Here is a 19,455-nt window from a genome sequence, read left to right on the forward strand (position 1 = left end):
AAGATCTGGGGGTACTGGTTGACCACAAGTTCAAAGATTATGACAAGACTTTGAAAAAGATAATGCCATTTTATAATACATTACTATATGTACATTATGTGGTTGGTGGGGGGTGATGAGTCTAAATTTGAAGTATCAGTTTTAATTTAGGCTCCTTATTTGAAAGGAGGAAAATGATAGATTACTCACAAAAAGTATGCTAGGGAAGACAGAGCAACTCTAAATTGAAACAGTTAAAGGGCTAGGAAATGTTTGCCTTGACAAAGGGAAGAAAACTCACAAGAGTTGTCTTAGAATATATACAAGAGATTCTGTAGTGAGGTATAAACATTTTCACTTCAGAGTCCTGCCTTTCTATTGTCTCTGAAATACACCTTCATCTCTTTCTTTCCACTGCCTCTGACCTAAAATGCCTTTTTGCAATAATTTTCTAATTAGTGTCCCTGCATCTCATCTCATATTTCTCCCACATAAACCCTTCACAACATACCAGAATTATCTTTCCAAAACACAAATCTTACTGTGACATTTCCTGGCTTCAGAACCTCCCAGCGGCTCCATGCTGTGCGCAGAGTAAGCATAAACTTGTCAGCCTTACAAGGCCTCTGACTGTAATTCCATTCATATCCTGCTACTGCTCTGCTCTCCCAACCCCACAACCAGCTCCCTTTCCTTAAACCCACACTCTGGTTTCTTAGGACTACTCACGCGAAAGGACTTAAACCTGTTTTCCTCTACACACATGGTTCTTTCTCTGTGTCTGGAATTCTCTACCCCCAAATCCCAATGCCCAGTTAATGATCTTCTACTTACCCTTTAGAACCTGCGAAAATATGTCACTTCTTCTACAAAGCTTACAGTCAGGATTCAAGACCCTCTCCTTGGCACACCTCTAGCACTTTGTACATAATTATCAGATAAGTGCTAGAAATTCATGTGCAAGTCCACTTCACCACATATTCAACTTCTCAAATCAATGTCTTCATGGCCTACAACAATGCCTGAGTCAAAAAAGAATCATTTTCTGTTGAGTCATGAATGAGGATAACACACTAAGGGGCAACACATGGGAGCAGATAGTGTATTAATGATGACACTGATAGTATCAGCTACCATTTATACACATCTTGCCAAAGAATTGATGCTTTTGAACTGTGGTGTTAGAGAAGACTCTTGGGAGTCCCTTGGACTGCAAGGAGATCCAACCAGTCCATTCTGAAGGAGATCAGCCCTGGGATTTCTTTGGAAGGAATGATGCTAAAGCTGAAACTCCAGTACTTTGGCCACCCCATGCGAAGAGTTGACTCATTGGAAAAGACTCTAATGCTGGGAGGGATTGGGGGCAGGAGGAGAAGGGGACGACAGAGGATGAGATGGCTGGATGGCATCACCAACTCGATGGGCATGAGTTTGAGTGAACCCCGGGAGTTGGTGATGGACAGGGAGGCCTGGCATGCTGTGATTCATGGGGTCACAAAGAGTCAGACATGACTGAGCAACTGAACTGAACTGAACTGATACACATCTTGAAGGTGTCAAGCAATGTCTTAGGAACTATGAATGTATGATCTTGATCCACACAACCCTAAGCAGGAGGTTGTGCGTGCTAAATTGCTTCAGTCCTGTCTGACTCTTTGTGACCCCATGGACTGTAGCCCACCAGGCTCCTCTGTCCATGGGATTCTCCAGACAAGAATACTGGAGTGGGTTGCCATGCTTTCCTTCAGGGGATTTTCCCAACCCAGGGATCAAATCCGTGTCTCTTATGTCTCCTCCACTGGCAGGAGGATTCTTTACCCACTGTGCCACCTGAGAAGCCCAGGCAGAAGATTGCTTACAAATAAAGAATCTGAGAGTCAGAGAGGTAAAGTGGCTTGTCCAAGGTCAAACAACAAATGAGCATTGGACTGGGACTTGAAAACAAGTCTCTCTGACTCTAAAACCCATGCCCCAGGCCATAAACCAAATCATCTCCTTTAAACTTCCACATGCACACACACAAAAATAAAAGGTATCTAATTGAGAAGGAAATGGCAACCCACTCCAGTGTTCTTGCCTGGAGAATCCCAGGGATGGGGGAGCCTGGTGGGCTGCCGTCTATGGTGTCGCACAGAGTCGGACATGACTGAAGTGACTTAGCAATTGATTCCATGGCTTCCTCTGGAAGTTTGTTTCTAACCACTGCAAGTGAGAGTTTCTTTCTTAGAAATACTTCAGAATGGGAACTTCAGTCTTTGGAAGACTGTACTGTACATTCTGCTTGATGCTGATTATGTACATTGGCTATCATTCTTCTATCACTGTCCACAGATAACACTGTGTCTGACTCTGCCATGGTTGTTTTTAAGTTATTAAGATTGTGGGCTCTTGCTTATGTTTTTGGCTATTTGAAAACCTAAGAAACATTCTCAAGTTGTTTACTGAAAAATTACTTACCATTTGCTTATCTCCTTACCATGGGATACATGCAAGGAGTTTCATGCATTTATCTTCTCCCTCTGATTGCATCTTGCCATCTGTGGTGCAACCAAGAGGACCAGAGAGGCCTGCTTCTGTAATGATTATACTTTAGTATTTTGGATTTGGGAGGGAACCAAAGCCTAGGGACATATAGGGCTGAACTCAGCTCAGTTACCTTCCTTTAGATGACCTGCCTGAAGAAGAACATTCTGAAGTTTGCAAATTGGTACGTGACATCTTTTAAAATAGCTCTAGATGTGCAGCCGGCTCTGTTCAAAAAATGGAGCGTCAAAGGTGACTCAGCCCAGCTGAAGCAGAGAAAGTTTAATTCAGAACATAATTTGCTTTCCTTTATTTGCACACTGCAGTTCTGGGGGAATAAAAGCCATTATGGAATCAAAGGACAATTTGCTTTTTTGTTTTGTTGTTGTTCTGCACTGAATTTTTAAAGGCTTTTTTTTTTTTTTTAAAAAGAACATAAACAGATGAATGATACTAGATTCAGTGCAGCTTAAAACTAAGTACCTTGAGCTCTTTTCCGTGATAAACAGAGACCAATCCTGGCTCTCTGCCCCCAAGCACAGTTCTGTGTGTTCTCAGTCAGACGGGTTAGATCTTTTCCTGGTCTGGGCGAAGGGAGTCCAGGCAGATTGGGTAGTCATCCTCAGGGAGATGGGAATTTTAAAAGATGTTTAATGATAAACGTTCCCCTCTCCTCACACAATGAAGTCCCGCACTGCCTTTTTGGTCTCTCCATTTCCAAACACTGAAGGCAAATTTTGAACCTTTCTCTGGGCCTTTCTATGCATCTTGTGAAAGTGCAAGTCATTCAGTCGTGTCCAACTCTTTGCGACCCCAGTCCATGGAATTCTCCAGGCCAGAATACTGGAGCAGGGAGCCGTTCCCTTCTCCAGGGGATCTTCCCAACCCAGAGACTGAACCCAAGTCTCCCACATTACAGGTGGATTCTTTACCAGCTGAACCACCAGGGAAGCCCATGCATCATGTTGGGGAGGGGAAATATCACTGAGGTGGAGAGAGCAGGAAAAACTACACTCATACTAAAAAATAAATGAAAGAGAAAGTCTGATAGAGTGAGGAAGACAGTCAAGATTCCAGGAGACAAATAGCATGTGCTTCTATAAGGGATTTTGTAGGATGTGGATTATATGGTGTGGACACCAAGGTTTTCGGGGCAGTGACAGAATGTGAGGATATTGACATGAATTATGCATTAAACCCCTTGGACCTTCTTCAAGAAATATCAGTAAAAGGTGGGATTGCTTTTAATTACTTTTTGATGGCTGAACTATTTCTCACGTGACAGTGTACAAAACATAAACAATGTCAGGGTCCAGCTTATAATAGGAATTAGAGAAGAAACTAAATCTAAATTCAGGAGGGAGAAAATGAGTTCTGTCTGTATAGCTCTTCCTAAAATGGGAATGCTGCATGTAGCCTTAGGTCCTCCATGAAGTCTTGGACATATTCCCAGAAAGAATGACCCAGAGCATGATGAACACCTCCAGAAAATTCTCTATGCAAACATTTATTCTACAGTGTAGGATAGGACTTCACTGCTGGCCATGGGATAGCAGGACTGGGATTACCGTTAAGAGATCACCTGCTGTAGTTAAGGACAAAGGATAATAACAATTAATGATGTGTTGAGGATCTGTCAAGGGCTCAGGACTGGAGTGAACTGAAGAAAAGTGTAAAGCGCAGCTACAACCACCCAAGGGGTTTATCCTCAGGGTAGGGAATTATGATCACACACAGATCACAACTAGAGACTAAATGGAATTGGAAGAGTCGGAAAGGGTACATTCAGTGGCAGCTCAGTAGACCTTTCTCAAGCACTCCTGATCCAGGTATGAAGTGTGTCCCAGCACAGAGGTGGCAGTCCCATGGCGGATGGGGAGTGGGGTTCACCCATTGCCATGGGTTGGGGTGATAGTCCCATCAGAATGGGAAATTGACTTTTCAACCATTGGTAAGGGTCCCACAGGTTCACTCTGCACGGGACACCAAAAATTATGTAGTTGACCCTGAAGATAAATCGTGTTCATATTGTAGAAACATGGAAGAAAGGAAGAAAGGAATCTTCCTTCTGTATTTACGAAGAATCCAAAGTTCTTTCTCAGCTCCAGACAAGAGAGACTGCAAAAAGTATATATAACTGTTTACCATATAATTGTACTCTTTGTTGAGTCTCCAGAGCCCATTTGTGATATTAACCCTTGCATTAATCTACTACTAAGGCCAGAAAGTTAAAATATTCAGCCTCTCACTCTATCTTACTGTCAGAGGCAGGCTTATGACACAGTTCTAGCCAATGAGATGTCATCAGATTTTCTTTCTAAAGTCAAAAGGCAAAATCTAATGAAGCTTAGGCTTCACCCTTCTGCTGGCCAGAAGTGGCAACATAAAGTGAAAATTCCATTTTTCAACCTTGAGATAGGAAATATAAGGGTTAATAAGTGCATAATAACAGAGGGGCTGAGGATGGAAACAGCTTTAGCTCCTAATGATACCACTGAACTATCACGGCAGTCATGAATTTCTCACTTTTAACTTCCTGCTTCATGAGACAAAGAAAACCTGTTTAAGCCATGGTAATATCTATTATTTACTGTCAAATGGGTTCATAACTAATACACTTTTCAATTCAATAGGAATGCCACTTATTCCCTTGCTCATGTCACTGACATTTTTCCACAGGGGCAAATACAGCTTATGTTTCCTTCAGAAACCCACAATGTCTTTTTGAATTTGCAGCCAAATCTCCATTTTTCAAAGGAGATACATTAACTCCCAAAGTCTTGTATTGATTTACAGATGCTTCCAAAAGTTATGCCCCATTGCCTGCAAAACCATAAAACCATATTTAGCTCCAATTAGTACCAGACCCTTGCAAGTCAAGCTTGTATGCTAGGTAAATTTTAAAATAATTACTATGTATTTTGTACTTTCACATTAAAGTGGTGATAAGCCATGAGTAGAATGTTTCAATTTATGATTGATTCTGTGCAGTTTTAAAATAGCTGGTTGACACATAGTAAATATTCAAGCTACTTCTTTGAGTCAATGTAAGTAAAACTCAAGTTAATTATTTCCTAAAATTCCCTCCATTTTTGTTGCTGCTGTTGTTCAGTAGCTAAGTTGTGTCTGACTCTTTGTGATCCCGTGGATTGCAGCACACCAGGCCTCCCTGTCCCTCACTGTCTCCTGGAGTTTGCCCAAGTTCACATCTACTGAGTCAGTGGTGCTAGCCAACCTTAGTCAATTTAGTTTATTTACATTCTAGTATTTTAATCATATCAAATATCCTGGCAATATGCCAAAATTATTCTCTTAATTTGTATTCCTTACGCATGTCACATATTTTTGAAACATGTTGTACTATGAAATGTTATAATATTTGTTTATGAGCTTTTTTGACCCAAGTGATCTTAGTTAGGATGCATTCAGCTACTAGAACAGAATACCTAAATTATAGTGTTTTGAACCACTGTTTAAGATTATGCATTCTTTACTTACTAAGAATTCTGTAGGCTGGCAATTGCAGGGTAGTTCTGGGAGTTTAATGATGACACAAAGGACATTGGCTTTTTCCATTGCTCCAATCCTTCATTGTCCATGTGTTTGTTTTTACCCCATTTTTGTCACCTCATGGTCACATGATGGCTGCCATAATTCCAATCATGTCATCTTCACCCAATGGCATCCAAGATGGAAGATAGGGAGAGGAAGGCTAAAAAAGGTATTTTCACTATGCAACTCTCTTTCATTAGGAAGGAAATTAATTCCAAGATGTCCTCTGCAAACTTTTCCTTGGGGAAATCATCCCAGAACAAAGTCTGTAAAGAGTAAAAGGAGAAAAGTAGTGCCATTATTGGCCTAGACTAATCATGACACATTCCTTAGGGTGAGGTGCATTGCTATACAGATTCTGTTAACAAAATAAACATTCCCAAGGCAAGTAGCCAGTAACAAAGCTACAGAACCAGCTGCAAACCCACATCCCTGATCACAAATGTCATAATGAATGTCATTCATTATCCTCCAGCATATTCTTATATCTCACTGCAAGTTAAAAATCAACAATAAATTAACTGCCAGAGAAGCCTATAATCTTTTTTTTTTTAAGTAATAGATACAACATTCACTGTAGCCATGGCAACTCTGGAGCTTCCCAAGTGGTGCAGTGGTAAGGAATCTGCCTGCCAATGCAGGAGATGCAAGAGATGGGGGTTTGATCTCTGGGTTGGGAAGATCAGCTGCAGAAGGAAATGGCAACCCACTTCAGTATTCTTGCGTGGAAATCCCACAGACAGAGGAACCTGGCAGGATATAGTCCATAGGGTTGTAAAGAGTCAGTCATGACTGAATGACTGTGCACGAGAATGATGGCAACTCTTTAACATTTTGGATGGTTTTGCATTGCAAAACCATACAGAAAACTGTATTTTCTCTCATTCATTCGTTCATCCAATAAAATTTTACTTTCTAGCTACTAGGTGACAATCTCCATACTAGGTACTTATATTTATCAGGGAAAAAACAAACACAACAGATAAAGAACCCTGGCCTTGAGGTACTAGTGGGAGGAGCACACAATAAATAATAAACATCAACTAGTATTAAGCCCCCTTCTGTGGAGGATTTTACTTCCTACATTGTTGACCTCAGGCTTGGCCATATTGCTTGTTTTAGCTAATGAAATGTCAGTGGGAGGGATGGGTGTTATTTCTAAGCAGAAGCTTCTGCTGTCTGTCCTCCTTGTACCAGAAGAAAGGCAATTCAGCACGATATTTTCAGAATGAAGAAGACACTGCAGCAGAGCCTCAGTCAAGCCAGGCAAATACAAGGTTGGTATTATAAGTCATGGTAGTCTTTTTGTTTTACCACAGTATGACAGAATTATGATAAGCTAAACTGACCAGTAATATAGTTAATATAGTATATGTCGTTTAGTCGCTCAGTCGTGTCCGATCTTTGTGACCCCATGGACTGTAGCCTGCCAGGCTCATCAGTCCATGAGATTTCCCAGGTGAGAATGCTGGAGTGGTATCAGCCCTGATAAGCACTATGGGGGAAAGGGGGAGAGTAGAACAGAGTGCAGAGGGTCAATAGTAAGATATGGTGTGTTCAGATGGCAGTGGGGTAGTCAGGTAAACCCCATTGAGGAGATGAGATTTGAATCTGTCTTCTGGATTAAAGTGAGAGAATTTTGCCAAGAGGACATCTGGGGAAGGGGTACTCTAGATAGTAGCACCAGCTAGGGAAAAAGGCCTCTGGGGAGAAGATGTTTAGAATATTTGGGGACCTCTGTGGCTGCAGCAAATAAGAAAGGGAGAGAGTAGCAGATGAGTTCAGAGGGGTAGTGGGGCCAAATGGAGTGGGATTTTAGACACTGAACAAGGATTTTGACTATTACTCTGTGTTAATTAGGAAGTCACTGCAGGGTCTCCAACACAGTTAAGGAAGCGTGATAACTTAAATTTTTTAAAATATCAGTTGGCTGCTCTACTGAACATAGACCGTTGAAGGACAAAGGTAGAGCATGGAGACTAGTTAAGAGTCTGTTTCAGGAATCCAGGTAGATACGATGGTTACTTGAAGCAGAGAGGTAGCCAAGTTGTAGATATGTTAAGATTCTGAGTAAATTTTGAAGGTAGGGAAAATAGGGTGTAGTAATGAACTAGTGTGGGGTGAAGAGAAGACCCTATGTTCCTTTGACAAAGTGAAGTATGCTCCCTTACGAATGGTAACTCTCACACTCCCTAGAAGACAGGCCATTCAGCACTGTCATTCTTGCTGACCATTCGTGGGCGTGTGTGTGTGTCTGTCTGTGTGTGTGTGCACACAGTACCAACAAATCTTCAGACAGCAGTATTGATAATCACAATGACCTGTGAAATAAAAGGGGGAATCAGAAATGGACTAGTCCTATCTAGAAAAGATTCTGAGCTTTCTTATTACCATGGCTTTATCATTTAATATATGTCATATTGTATGGCAGAAATCTAGATCTTTTTTATTATCTTGAAACCATTTCATAATAGTTTTCAAAAAATTATTTTGGTTTTGTGTTAATCACTCAGTCATGTCCACGGACTGTATGCCACCGGACTCCTCTGTCCATGGGATCCTTCAGGCAAGAATACTGCAGTGGGTTGCTATTTCCTTCTCCAGGGGATCTTCCCGACTCAGAAATCAAACCCTGGTCTCCCACATTGCAGGAGGACTCTTCAGTGCCTGAGACACAAGGGAAGCCCCACTTTGCTTTTGCTGAACTACAAAACAACAAATTCATGTTTAATAATAACAAAAAGTACTGAGTTTTCATTCTTCAAGAAAGTTGATGATAAATATGCAACTCTACAAACTCTTGTTGATATTTACCATCTCTCATGGCGGTGACTTAGCACCAGCACGATGGTGGTATTATTAACACCACAGGCCACGTGGAAAGCAGAACACATAAACCTGATGATGATGATTTTACTGATGTAAAATCAGTAAGGATTTTACAAAGACTTTTCCCCCAAATTACTTCCTAGTTGACAAATGTAGATTTATAGATGACTAAATGAAGAATGGCTTTCCGTTTAGATCAATGCTCATTATTTTAAATTACTTTTGCTTATCTTCTATTTCAAGTTTTCTTGTGGTCCAATAGTTGAAGAGATTTGTGAATAATTAAGTGATGCTGGTGCTATATGAGTTTCATCAGATTCTTCAAATAGAAAATGAGTTAAGCTACTAATTGTTGGATTACTTTTTTCATCTAGTTCAAATTAAAGCTTTTAAAATTTCACTCCTTTGTAGGTATTCAAATGCCACATGGTTAGATGCAACAATAAAAGTAAAATTACTTGTTTTGCAGTGAAAATCTGAATGCAAATTTTGGGGAATATGGCATTATAATCATAATGAAAAGAACAATGTTATTAATTAAGATCCTTATGTAGTAGAAATATGTTGTAATTGACTGTAGAACATATATAATTCAAAAGTCCAAATTTGGGATGATATTTTACAAAGAAAATAGAAGTTCTGAAAATTTATTATAAATACTATATATATGTATATATATATACATATATACATTTTTAAAAAAATAACAAACTTTAGCAATACAGTGTATCCCATGTGAGTAACTACCATGTTGTAAATGGCAATGGACTTTTTCGGAGTGAGTTCTCTTAATGTTGGTTGATTTTCATTCAAATCAGTTGGAAATCTTTAATTGATGTATTCAGTGATGATAAAACCTAATATAAAATAAACCACAGCTAGTAAAGATTTTATTTAATTATAGCTAATTATGAAAATTAAAGCCTGAAAACAGAAAGACTTCCAAAATTATTCCTGTAAAAGCAAAGAGATAACAAAAAAATATAAGCTATAATAGGTCAAATGATGTATATAATTTCATTTTAAAATTTGACAACTTTATTATGCAATATCTTAAGCATGGAAAGATTCTCTTCATAGATCTCTTATTTTTAAGTAGATATGTATATGTGTGGGTATATATACATATATTTTGAACCAATGGAATAAAGACGGAAAGCCCTAGGGTTTAATAGCATCTAAATTTCATGAAAAACTCAAAAGAATCACATGTAGAGAAAATCATTTGACAAATTTTTTATTGTAAAAAATATTTACTAAAGAAAGGTCTTCTTAATGGAGGCAAAAAGAAAGAACTTGTGCCATATTTGAAATTAATTATAGATGTACCTTGTTTTCATTCCAATCCCAAAGAAAGGCAATGCCAAAGAATGCTCAAACTAACACACAATTGCACTCATCTCACATGCTAGTAAAGTAATGCTCAAAATTCTCCAAACCAGGCTTCAGCAATATGTGAACCATGAATTTCCAGATGTTCAAGCTGGTTTTAGAAAAGGCAGAGGAACAAGAGACCAAATTGCCAACATCCGCTGGAACACTGAAAAAGCAAGAGAGTTCCAGAAAAACATCTATTTCTGCTTTACTGACTATGCCAAAGCCTTTGACTGTGTGGATCACAATAAACTTCGGAAAATTTTGAAAGAGATGGGAATACAAGACCACCTGACCAGCCTCTTGAGAAACCTATATGCAGGTCAGGAAGCAACAGTTAGAACTGGACATGGAGCAACAGATTGGTTCCAAATAGGAAAAGGAGTATGTCAAGGCTGTATATTGTCACTCTGCTTATTTAACTTATATGCAGAGTACATCATGAGCAACGCTGGGTTGGAAGAAGCACAAGCTGGAATCAAGACTGCTGGGAGAAATATCAATAACCTCAGATATGCAGATGACACCACCCTTATGGCAGAAAGTGAAGAGAAACTCAAAAGCCTCTTGATGAAAGTGAAAGTGGAGAGTTAAAAAGTTGGCTTTAAAGCTCAACATTCAGAAAATGAAGACATGGCATCTGGTCCCATCACTGCATGGGAAATAGATGGGGAAACAGTGGAAACAGTGTCAGACTTTATTTTTCTGGGCTCCAAAATCACTGCAGATGGTGATTGCAGCCATGAAATTAAAAGATGCTTACTCCTTGGAAGGTAAGTTATGACCAACCTAGATGGCATATTCAAAAGCAGAGACATTACTTTGCCCACAAAGGTCCATCTAGTCAAGGCTATGGTTTTTCTAGTAGTTATGTATGGATGTAAGAGTTGGACTCTGAAGAAAGCTGAGCGCCAAAGAATTGATGTTTTTGAACTGTGGTGTTGGAGAAGACTCTTAAGAGTCCCTTATACTGCAAGGAGATCCAACCAGTCCATTCTAAAGGAGATCAGTCCTGGGTGTTCATTGGAAGGAATGATGCTAAAGCTGAAACTCCAGTACTTTGGCCACCTCATGTGAAGAGCTGACTCATTGGAAAAGACCCTGATGCTGGGAGAGATTGGGGGCAGGAGGAGAAGGGGATGACAGAGGATGAGATGGCTGGATGGCATCACCGACTCAATGGACATGAGTTTGAGTGAACCCCAGGAGTTGGTGATGGACAGGGAGGCCTGGCACGCTGCAATCAAAGAGTCGGACACAACTGAGTGACTGGACTGAACTGAACTGTACTTTAATTTAAAAAAATAGAATTGAAGCATCTTCCTTTTAGCAGAATTCTCTCTGAGCTTCCTAGAGACCTCAATACTTACAGTACTTTTCTCATTTATAAATATTATAGTGTACAGAGAAGAATTCACTGAATGTATCAGCTATGCAAAAATTACTATTTTGTACATTTTAAAATATAAGAATGCATATAAGTTTTATTTTAGGAAAATACTATTTTTGAAAGTAGTTTTGAATAATTTTTAGATCCATAATAAGATCAATTTTTTAAAAAAATACCTACTTCAAAAATTAGATAATTTCATTTACTTTTCATGTCCATTTCTCTCCCTATGTGAAAAATTGATTTAAAAGCCACTCTAGACAAAGGTATTCAAATAACTGAACAGAAGAGAAGTGAAAGGCAAAAGAGAAAGGGAAAGATATAATTTGAATGCAGAGGTACAAAGAATAGCAAGGACAGATAAGAAAGCCTTCCTCAGTGATCAGTGCAAAGAAATAGAGGAAAACAATAGAATGGGAAAGACTATAGAGATCTACTCAAGAAAATTAGAGATTCTAAGGGAACATTTCATGCAAAGATGGGCACAATCAAGGACAGAAATGGTATGGACCTAACAGAAGCAGAAGATATTAAGAACAGGTGGCAAGAATACACAGAATAACGATACAAAAAAGATCTTCATGACCCAGATAATCACAAAGCTTTGATCACTCACCTAGACCCAGACTTCCTGGAATGCAAAGTCAAGTGGACCTTAGGAAGCATCACTACGAACAAAGCTAGTGGAAGTGTTGGGATTCCAGTTGAGCTATTTCAAATCCTAAAAGATGATGCTATGAAAGTGCTGCACTCAGTATGCCAGCAAATTTGGAAAACTCAGCAGTGGCCACAGGACTAGAAAAGGTCAGTTTTAATTCCAATCCCTAAGAAAGGCAATGCCAAAGAATGCTCAAACCTCCACACAATTGCACTCATCTCACATGTTAGCAAAGTAATGCTCAAAATTCTCCATGTCAGGCTTCAACAGTACATCAACCGTGAACTTCTAGATGTTCAAGTTGGTTTTAGAAAAGGCAGAGGAACCAGAGATCAAATTGCCAACATCCGCTGGATCATGGAAAAAGCAAGAGAGTTCCAGAAAAACATCTATTTCTGCTTTATTGACTATGCCAAAGCCTTCAACTGTATGGATCACAACAAACTGTGGAAAATTCTGAAAGAGATGAGGATACCAGACCACCTGATCTGACTCCTGAGAAATCTGTATGCAGGTCAGGAAGCAACAATTAGAACTGGACATGGAACAACAGACTGGTTCCAAATAGGGAAAGGAGTACGTCAAGGCTGTATATTGTCCCCCTGCTTATTTAACTTATATGCAGTGTACATCATGTGTGATACTGGGCTGGATGAAGCACAAGTTGGAATCAAGATTGCCGGGAAAAATATCAATAACCTCAGATATGCAGATGACACCACCCTTATGGCAGAAAGCAAAGAACTAAAGAGCCTCTTGATGAAAGTGAAAGAGGAGTGAAAGTGAAAAAGTTGGCTTAAAACTCAACATTCAGAAAACTAAGATCATGGCATCTGGTCCCATCACTTCATGGCAAATAGATGGGGAAACAATGGAAACAGTGACAGACTTTATTTTGGGGGCTCCAAAATCACTGCAGATGATGACTGCAGCCATGAAATTAAAAGACGCTTACTCCTTGGAACAAAAGTTATGAGCAACCTAGACAGCATATTAGAAAGCAGAGACATTACTCTGCCAACAAATAAATAGTTTTGTTGTCCATCTAGTCAAAGCTATGCGTTTTCTAGTAGTCATGTATGGATGTGACAGTTGAACTCTAATGAAAGCTAAGCACTGAAGAATTGATGCTTTTGAACTGTGGTATTGGAGAAGACTCTTGAGAGTCCCTTGGACTGCAAGGAGATCCAACCAGTCAATCCTAAAGGAAATCAGTCCAGAATATTCTTTGGAAGGACTGATAATGAAGCTGAAATGTCAATACTTTGGACACCTGATGTGAAGAAGTGACTTACTGGAAAAGACCCTGATGCTGGGAAATATTGAAGGCAGGAGGAGAAGGGTAGACAGATGATGAGATGGTTGGACGGCATCACCGACTCAATGGACATGAGTTTGAGTAAACCCCGGGAGTTGGTGATGGACAGGGAGGTCTGGTGTGTCCAGTCCATGGGTTCACAAAGAGTCGGACGTGACTGAGCAACTGAACTGAAATGAAGCAAAGGTAACATCATGGATTTTACCAGGGCAGCTAGAGGGATGGATTTGCTATTAATCAGGATAGTGAACGTGGTGTGTAAAGCCACATTTTCCAGAGTAAGAAAGATGAGGGGTTCCGTTTTGGACATGTTCATTTTAGACATCCATTTGATGTTAGGTTGGCAGTCAGATATATAAGTCTAATCCTAAAAAGGATATGCGGGCAGAAGATAAAATTTTGATAGTCCTTATCATATAAATTGCTTTTTTTCCCCCTGTAGATAGACACAGGCTCATTCTGTCCAGTTTGCCTGCACCTTTGTAATATAACTTTTGTCTCCTTCCATCAAGGAGTGAAATCTGTTTTCCCATCTCTTACTTGTACATTGGTTTCATGACTTGCTTTGACCAACAGATTGTGGCAGAAGGGATAATACAACTTCGGAGGTTGTCTATATAGTTCTTTGAGCTTTCCTTTTCACTTTCTTAGAACACTGCCCTGAAACTGCCTTGTAAGGAACTCCATCATCTGACCTGTGGGATGATGTGAGGTAACAAGGAAGAGAACCAAGGTGACTTAGATGACAGCCAGAAACAGCTGCCAAACCTGCATAAGAGGTAACCGTGGACCTTCCAGCCTATCATCCAGCTGAATAAAAGCTGCAGAAGAGAACCTAGTGTCACCATAGGAGTAACTACCCAGTCACCCCACAGAACCATGAAAGAATAAACTGGTTTTTACACCACTAACTTCGAGGGTGATTGGTTATAGAGCAATAGATAACTGATAGAATATTTAAACAATGTGATTCACTAAAATTATCAAAACAATGATGGAAAAGGGATAAGGATCAAGAATTAAGTCCTGGGCATGCTTGGTTGCTCAGTCATGTCTGACTCTTTGTGGCCCTTTGGACTGCAGCCCACCAAGCTCCTCCGTCCATGGGATTTTTCAGGCAAAAATACTGGAATGGATTACCATTTTCCTCCTCCAGGGGATCTTCCTGAACCAGGGATAAAACTCACATTTCCAATGTCTCCTGCACTGTAGGTGGATTCTTTAGCCACAGAGCAATCATGGAGGCCCCATGTCCTGGGCACTCTAACAGTAATAAGATAGCCAATATCTATATTATACTAGTATATAAATATTGTTGCTATTTAGTTATGAGTTGTGTGTGACTCTTGCAACCCCATGGACTATAGCCTGCCAGGCTCCTCTGTCCCATGGGATTTCCCAGGCAAGAATGCTGGAGTGGGTTGCCATTTCCTGCTCCAGGGGATCTTTCTGACCCAGGGATCAAACTCATATCTCCTACATTGGCAAGTGGATTCTTTACCACTGAGCCACCAAGGGAGCATATTATTTATATGCATATAATATTAATATCAAGAAATTATACTAAAATTTGGTTATATCAATGGAAAATATATTTGTAATCAAAGATAGGTATGGAAGTGATTCTCTAGAATTCCAAAAATGTTAACAATGTGATGATTTATAGCAACAATGTAACCCTTGTTTGCATCTGTTGCCTAACAAAACCTAATGTGTTTGCAAATGGGAAAACATGAAAGGTATATTATTTAAATTAATATATATATTAATTATATATATATGTGTGTGTGTGTGTGTGTGTGTGTGTGTGTATAGGGCTTCCCTGGTGGTTCAGATGGTAAAGAATCTTCCGTACAGGAGACTCTTGTTTGATCCCTGAGTTGGGAAGATCCCCTGGAGAACGGAAAGGCTACTCACTCCAGTATGCTTGCCTGGAGAATTCCATGGACAGAGGAGCCTGGCAGGCTATAGTCAGTGATGTCACAAAGAGTCAGACACAACTGAGTGACTAACACAACACAACACAAAATAATCACAATGACTGATCTGATGCCATGGAATGTATACTACAAGCTCTGTAGTAGGCAACCAAGAATATAATGACAAACAAGAAGATATGGTTTATGCTACAATGAAATCTGCAATCTAGTGGCAGATATACACAATTAAATAAGCAATTAGAATGCAAAAGGAAGTTCAGTTTGCTATGGGACAACATACACAGACAACTTAACCCCAGACTAGGGGAAGATCAAGGTCAGAGACATTTTCTGAATAATGTCTCAAGTGAGACTTGAAGAATACAAAATATGCTAACCAATCAAAGTCACAAGACATGAAATCTCAAAGTCAGAGAAAGAGACAGATCACTATATGTTCTAAGACTTAAGATGTGGTGCATAGTGCCAGGGGAGGGAGAAAGGTTGGGCACGTGAACACTGAGGAAGGCATGACTAGAGATGAGAATCAAAAGGGAGCCTTCTTCATTCCTACAAATTAGGACTTCATCCTAGATTTACAGTAATGGTCTCAGTGTAGCGCTAGAGGCAGAAGTTAGAATATAGTAGATGGAAGAATGAGTGGAAAGAAATGAATAACCACAAATATGGTAAAGCCTTTCAAAGTCTGTACCTACAAAAGAAGGATAATAAAAAAGGTGGTGGTGAGATAATACTGTGATATCAAGAAGAGGCTGTTTTAAAGTTTGGTGAGCAGGTTTAGTACTGATGGAGAAGGAAGCCAAAAATCATCGTAGAATTGAAGATACAGGAGAAAGAATTCTCCCTGATCCATACAGTAAGAATACCAAAAAGGTGAGGAGATCAAGAGCACAGGTGGGGAAAGTAGCATTAGGCAGCTAATTCACACACTGAAATGAAAGAGAGGAGGAGAGGGTAAGTGTGGGTGCAAATAAGCTGCTTCAGTTGCATGAAGTTGAGAAAGTTGTTGGTAGGCTTCTATTTTCTCCTTGAAGTAGGAGGCTAGGACATATGCTGTGGGGAGAGAAGCAAATTGGCAGGAACAGAGGGTTTAAGGAGAATGGAGAAGGTTGGAAATAGCTGTTGCAAAGAAATGGGGGTGAGAACTAATTAGGAAATCCAGAGCAGCCCAACTGAAGATGGATATCGTGACTTTAGAGGAGCATCAATCAGCTAGATTGTGAGTTTACCCCTTAGTGGACAGCAATACGGACTTACGAAGGTAAGTAGTTAAACATTTGGTAAGAGTTGCTTTTCCCAGGTCAGTGTTTTAGAAAGACAGTAGAGCCATAGGACACACATATGTCAATTACAGGCAGGTTGAGATAAATCTCACGTCTGTAAGTGTAGGCAGATGAAGAAAGTCAGTACTGGCCACATTTGTTAAAGGGAACAATAAGCATTGTTCATTGGGCATTCCAGGGGAGGGAAATTCATAGGTGATGGCTTGGGTGTAAAGAGAGCATAGCAGAAATGATAGATCCTTGGTGAGAAGTGATATGAACTATGTTAGGTAACTGTGCCTTAGTCTGGAAAAGTATGTGTGTTTGTGTGTGTGTGTGTGTGTGTGTGTGTGTGTCTGTGTGTATGTAAATTTGGAAAAGCTAGGAACCTTGGGACAAAGCAGTGAAAGACTGTGGGCAGGAGTTGGGGTTGAAGAACACACCCATGCACATAAACTCACATGCCTTTATTAACGCCACTACTGAAATAGACCTCAATACTTTAATTTGTTTGGACACCTAAGGTTATGATCAAAAATATGATATTCGTGTGTGCATACATGGTAAGTTGCTTCAGTCATGTCTTTGCAATCCTATGGACTATAGTCCACCAGGCTCCTCTGTCCATGAGATTCTCCAGGCAAGAATACTGGAGTGGGTTGTCATGCCTTCCTTCAGGGAGCTTATTCACAGAGCTTATAATATTTTAAGTATAAAAGTATTTTTAAAAACAATATATTGCCCAGATTACATATTAAAAAAAAAAACAAAAAACCTCATTTCTTTCATTCTTTTAATAAACATTAAGTACGAAGTACTGTTGTAGAAACTAAGATTACAATCTGGGACAAAACAGTAAAAGGAAAAAGCCCTGTTGTCAGTGAGTTCATATTTTATTAGGAGAGGCAGACAATAAAAACTACATAGATAAACATATGTTATGCAATGATGTGGTAAGTTCTTTGGGGAAAAAAAGATTGAAGAGAAATAGGAAGTTCTAGGGCTCGGGGTGTATTTTAAAATATTAAATTGAGTGGCCAGAACTCTTTGTGGAGCTGACATTTGGAAAAAAGCTGAAGGGTGTAATGAAAAAAGCCATGAGGCAATCTGACGTGATTGTAAGGATGTTGGCTTTGACTCTGAGAGAAAGGGCAGGTCATTAGTGGTTTTTGAGAAGAAGGGGGAAATAGAATCGGATTTAAGTTTTCCATGAACCAGTTTAGTAACTGTACAGAGTACTAAGTGGGAGGGACAGAGTAGAAATGGTCGCTCAGTTGTGTCCGCCTCTTTGCAACTCTATGGGCTGTAGCCCGCCAGGCTCCTCTGTCCATGGGATTCTCTAGGCAAGAATACTGGAGTGGGTAGCCATTCCCTTCTCCAAGGGGTCTTCCTGACCCAGGGATCAAACCCAGGGTCTCCTGCTATTGCAGGCAGTTTTTTTACCACCTGAGCCCACCAGGGAAGCCCCAGTAACATAAGTAATTAGACTATTACAGTCGTTCAACAGAACACCGATGCTGACATGTACTCTTGGTAAGACCACTGTGGTGGCAACCTATTGGAATATGGACATATTCTGAAGGTAAGGCCAACAGGATTTGCTGAGGGGATGAATATATAGTATGTAACAAAGGGTGAAATGAAAGATAACTCCCAAATTTTTCACCTGAGCCAAGGGATACAGTCACCATTTATTAAGATGGAGAAGATGGTAGATTAGAGACAAAGATCAGAATTTCAGTTTTGGTCATATAAAGTCTGAGATGTTTATTGGGCATCCAAATGGTAATGTTTAATGAACAGGTAGATACATAAACCTGGAGTTCAAGTGCAAGCTCAAGGTGGAAATATAAATTTTGGTGGTGTCTTATAGATGAGTACAGCTAGATCATAAAAAACCCTGAACATTGGGCTCCAGAGCCCTGAAAGGTTTAGTGGAAAACAGGAATATGTTGGTGAGGTGGTGGTTGTTGTTCAGTCACTCAGTAGTGTCCAACTGTTTGTGATCCCATGGACTGCATCACGCCAGGTAACCCTGTCCACCACCATCACCCAGAGCTTGCTCAAACTCATGTCCATTGAGTCAGTGATGCCATCCAACCATCTCATCCTCTGTTGTCTCCCTCTCCTCCTGCCTTCAGTCTTTCCCAGCATCAGGGTCTTTTCCAATAAGTTGGCTCTTCGCATCAGGTGGCCAAACTATTATAGCTTCAGCTTCAACATCAGTCCTTCCAATCAATATACAGGGTTGATTTCCTTTAAGATAGACTAGTTTGATCTCCCTGCTGTACAAGGGACTCTCAAGAGTCTTCTCCAACACAAAAGTTTGAAAACATCAATTCTTCAGTGCTCAGCCTTCTTTATGGTCCACTCACATCCATATACAACTACCAGAAAAACCATAGCTTTGACTATACAGATCTTTGTTGGCAAAGTAATGTCTCTGCTTTTTAACACGCTGTCTAGGTTTGTCATAGCTTTTCTTCCAAGAAACAAGCGTCTTTTAATGTTGGTAAGGTAGGAAGGTCCAAAGAAGAAGGTGGCAACTTGAAGCCATGTTGCAGAAGTTTTTTTTTTTTTTTTTTAAAGAAATCATCAACTCTGTAAAATACTACTGAGAAATGATAAAA

At 39.9% G+C, this 19,455-nt stretch overlaps 1 long non-coding RNA gene across 2 annotated transcripts in view; it reads right to left on the reverse strand.

Moving 5' to 3' along the window:
- The window catches only part of LOC132343365 (uncharacterized), a 392,620-nt gene that overhangs the window by 168,598 nt on the left and 204,567 nt on the right, over positions 1-19,455 (reverse strand). Inside the window, exon 5 of one of the 2 annotated variants that reach the window (XR_009492169.1) lies at positions 6,001-6,320. The exons of the other annotated variant lie outside the window; for it this stretch is intronic. This is a non-coding gene — a long non-coding RNA (uncharacterized lncRNA). The remainder of the gene's footprint in view (positions 1-6,000; positions 6,321-19,455) is intronic. 2 annotated transcript variants of the gene reach the window in all.

The sequence above is a fragment of the Bos taurus genome, chromosome 21, assembly GCF_002263795.3.
Source record: "Bos taurus isolate L1 Dominette 01449 registration number 42190680 breed Hereford chromosome 21, ARS-UCD2.0, whole genome shotgun sequence".
Lineage (NCBI taxonomy): Eukaryota > Metazoa > Chordata > Mammalia > Artiodactyla > Bovidae > Bos > Bos taurus.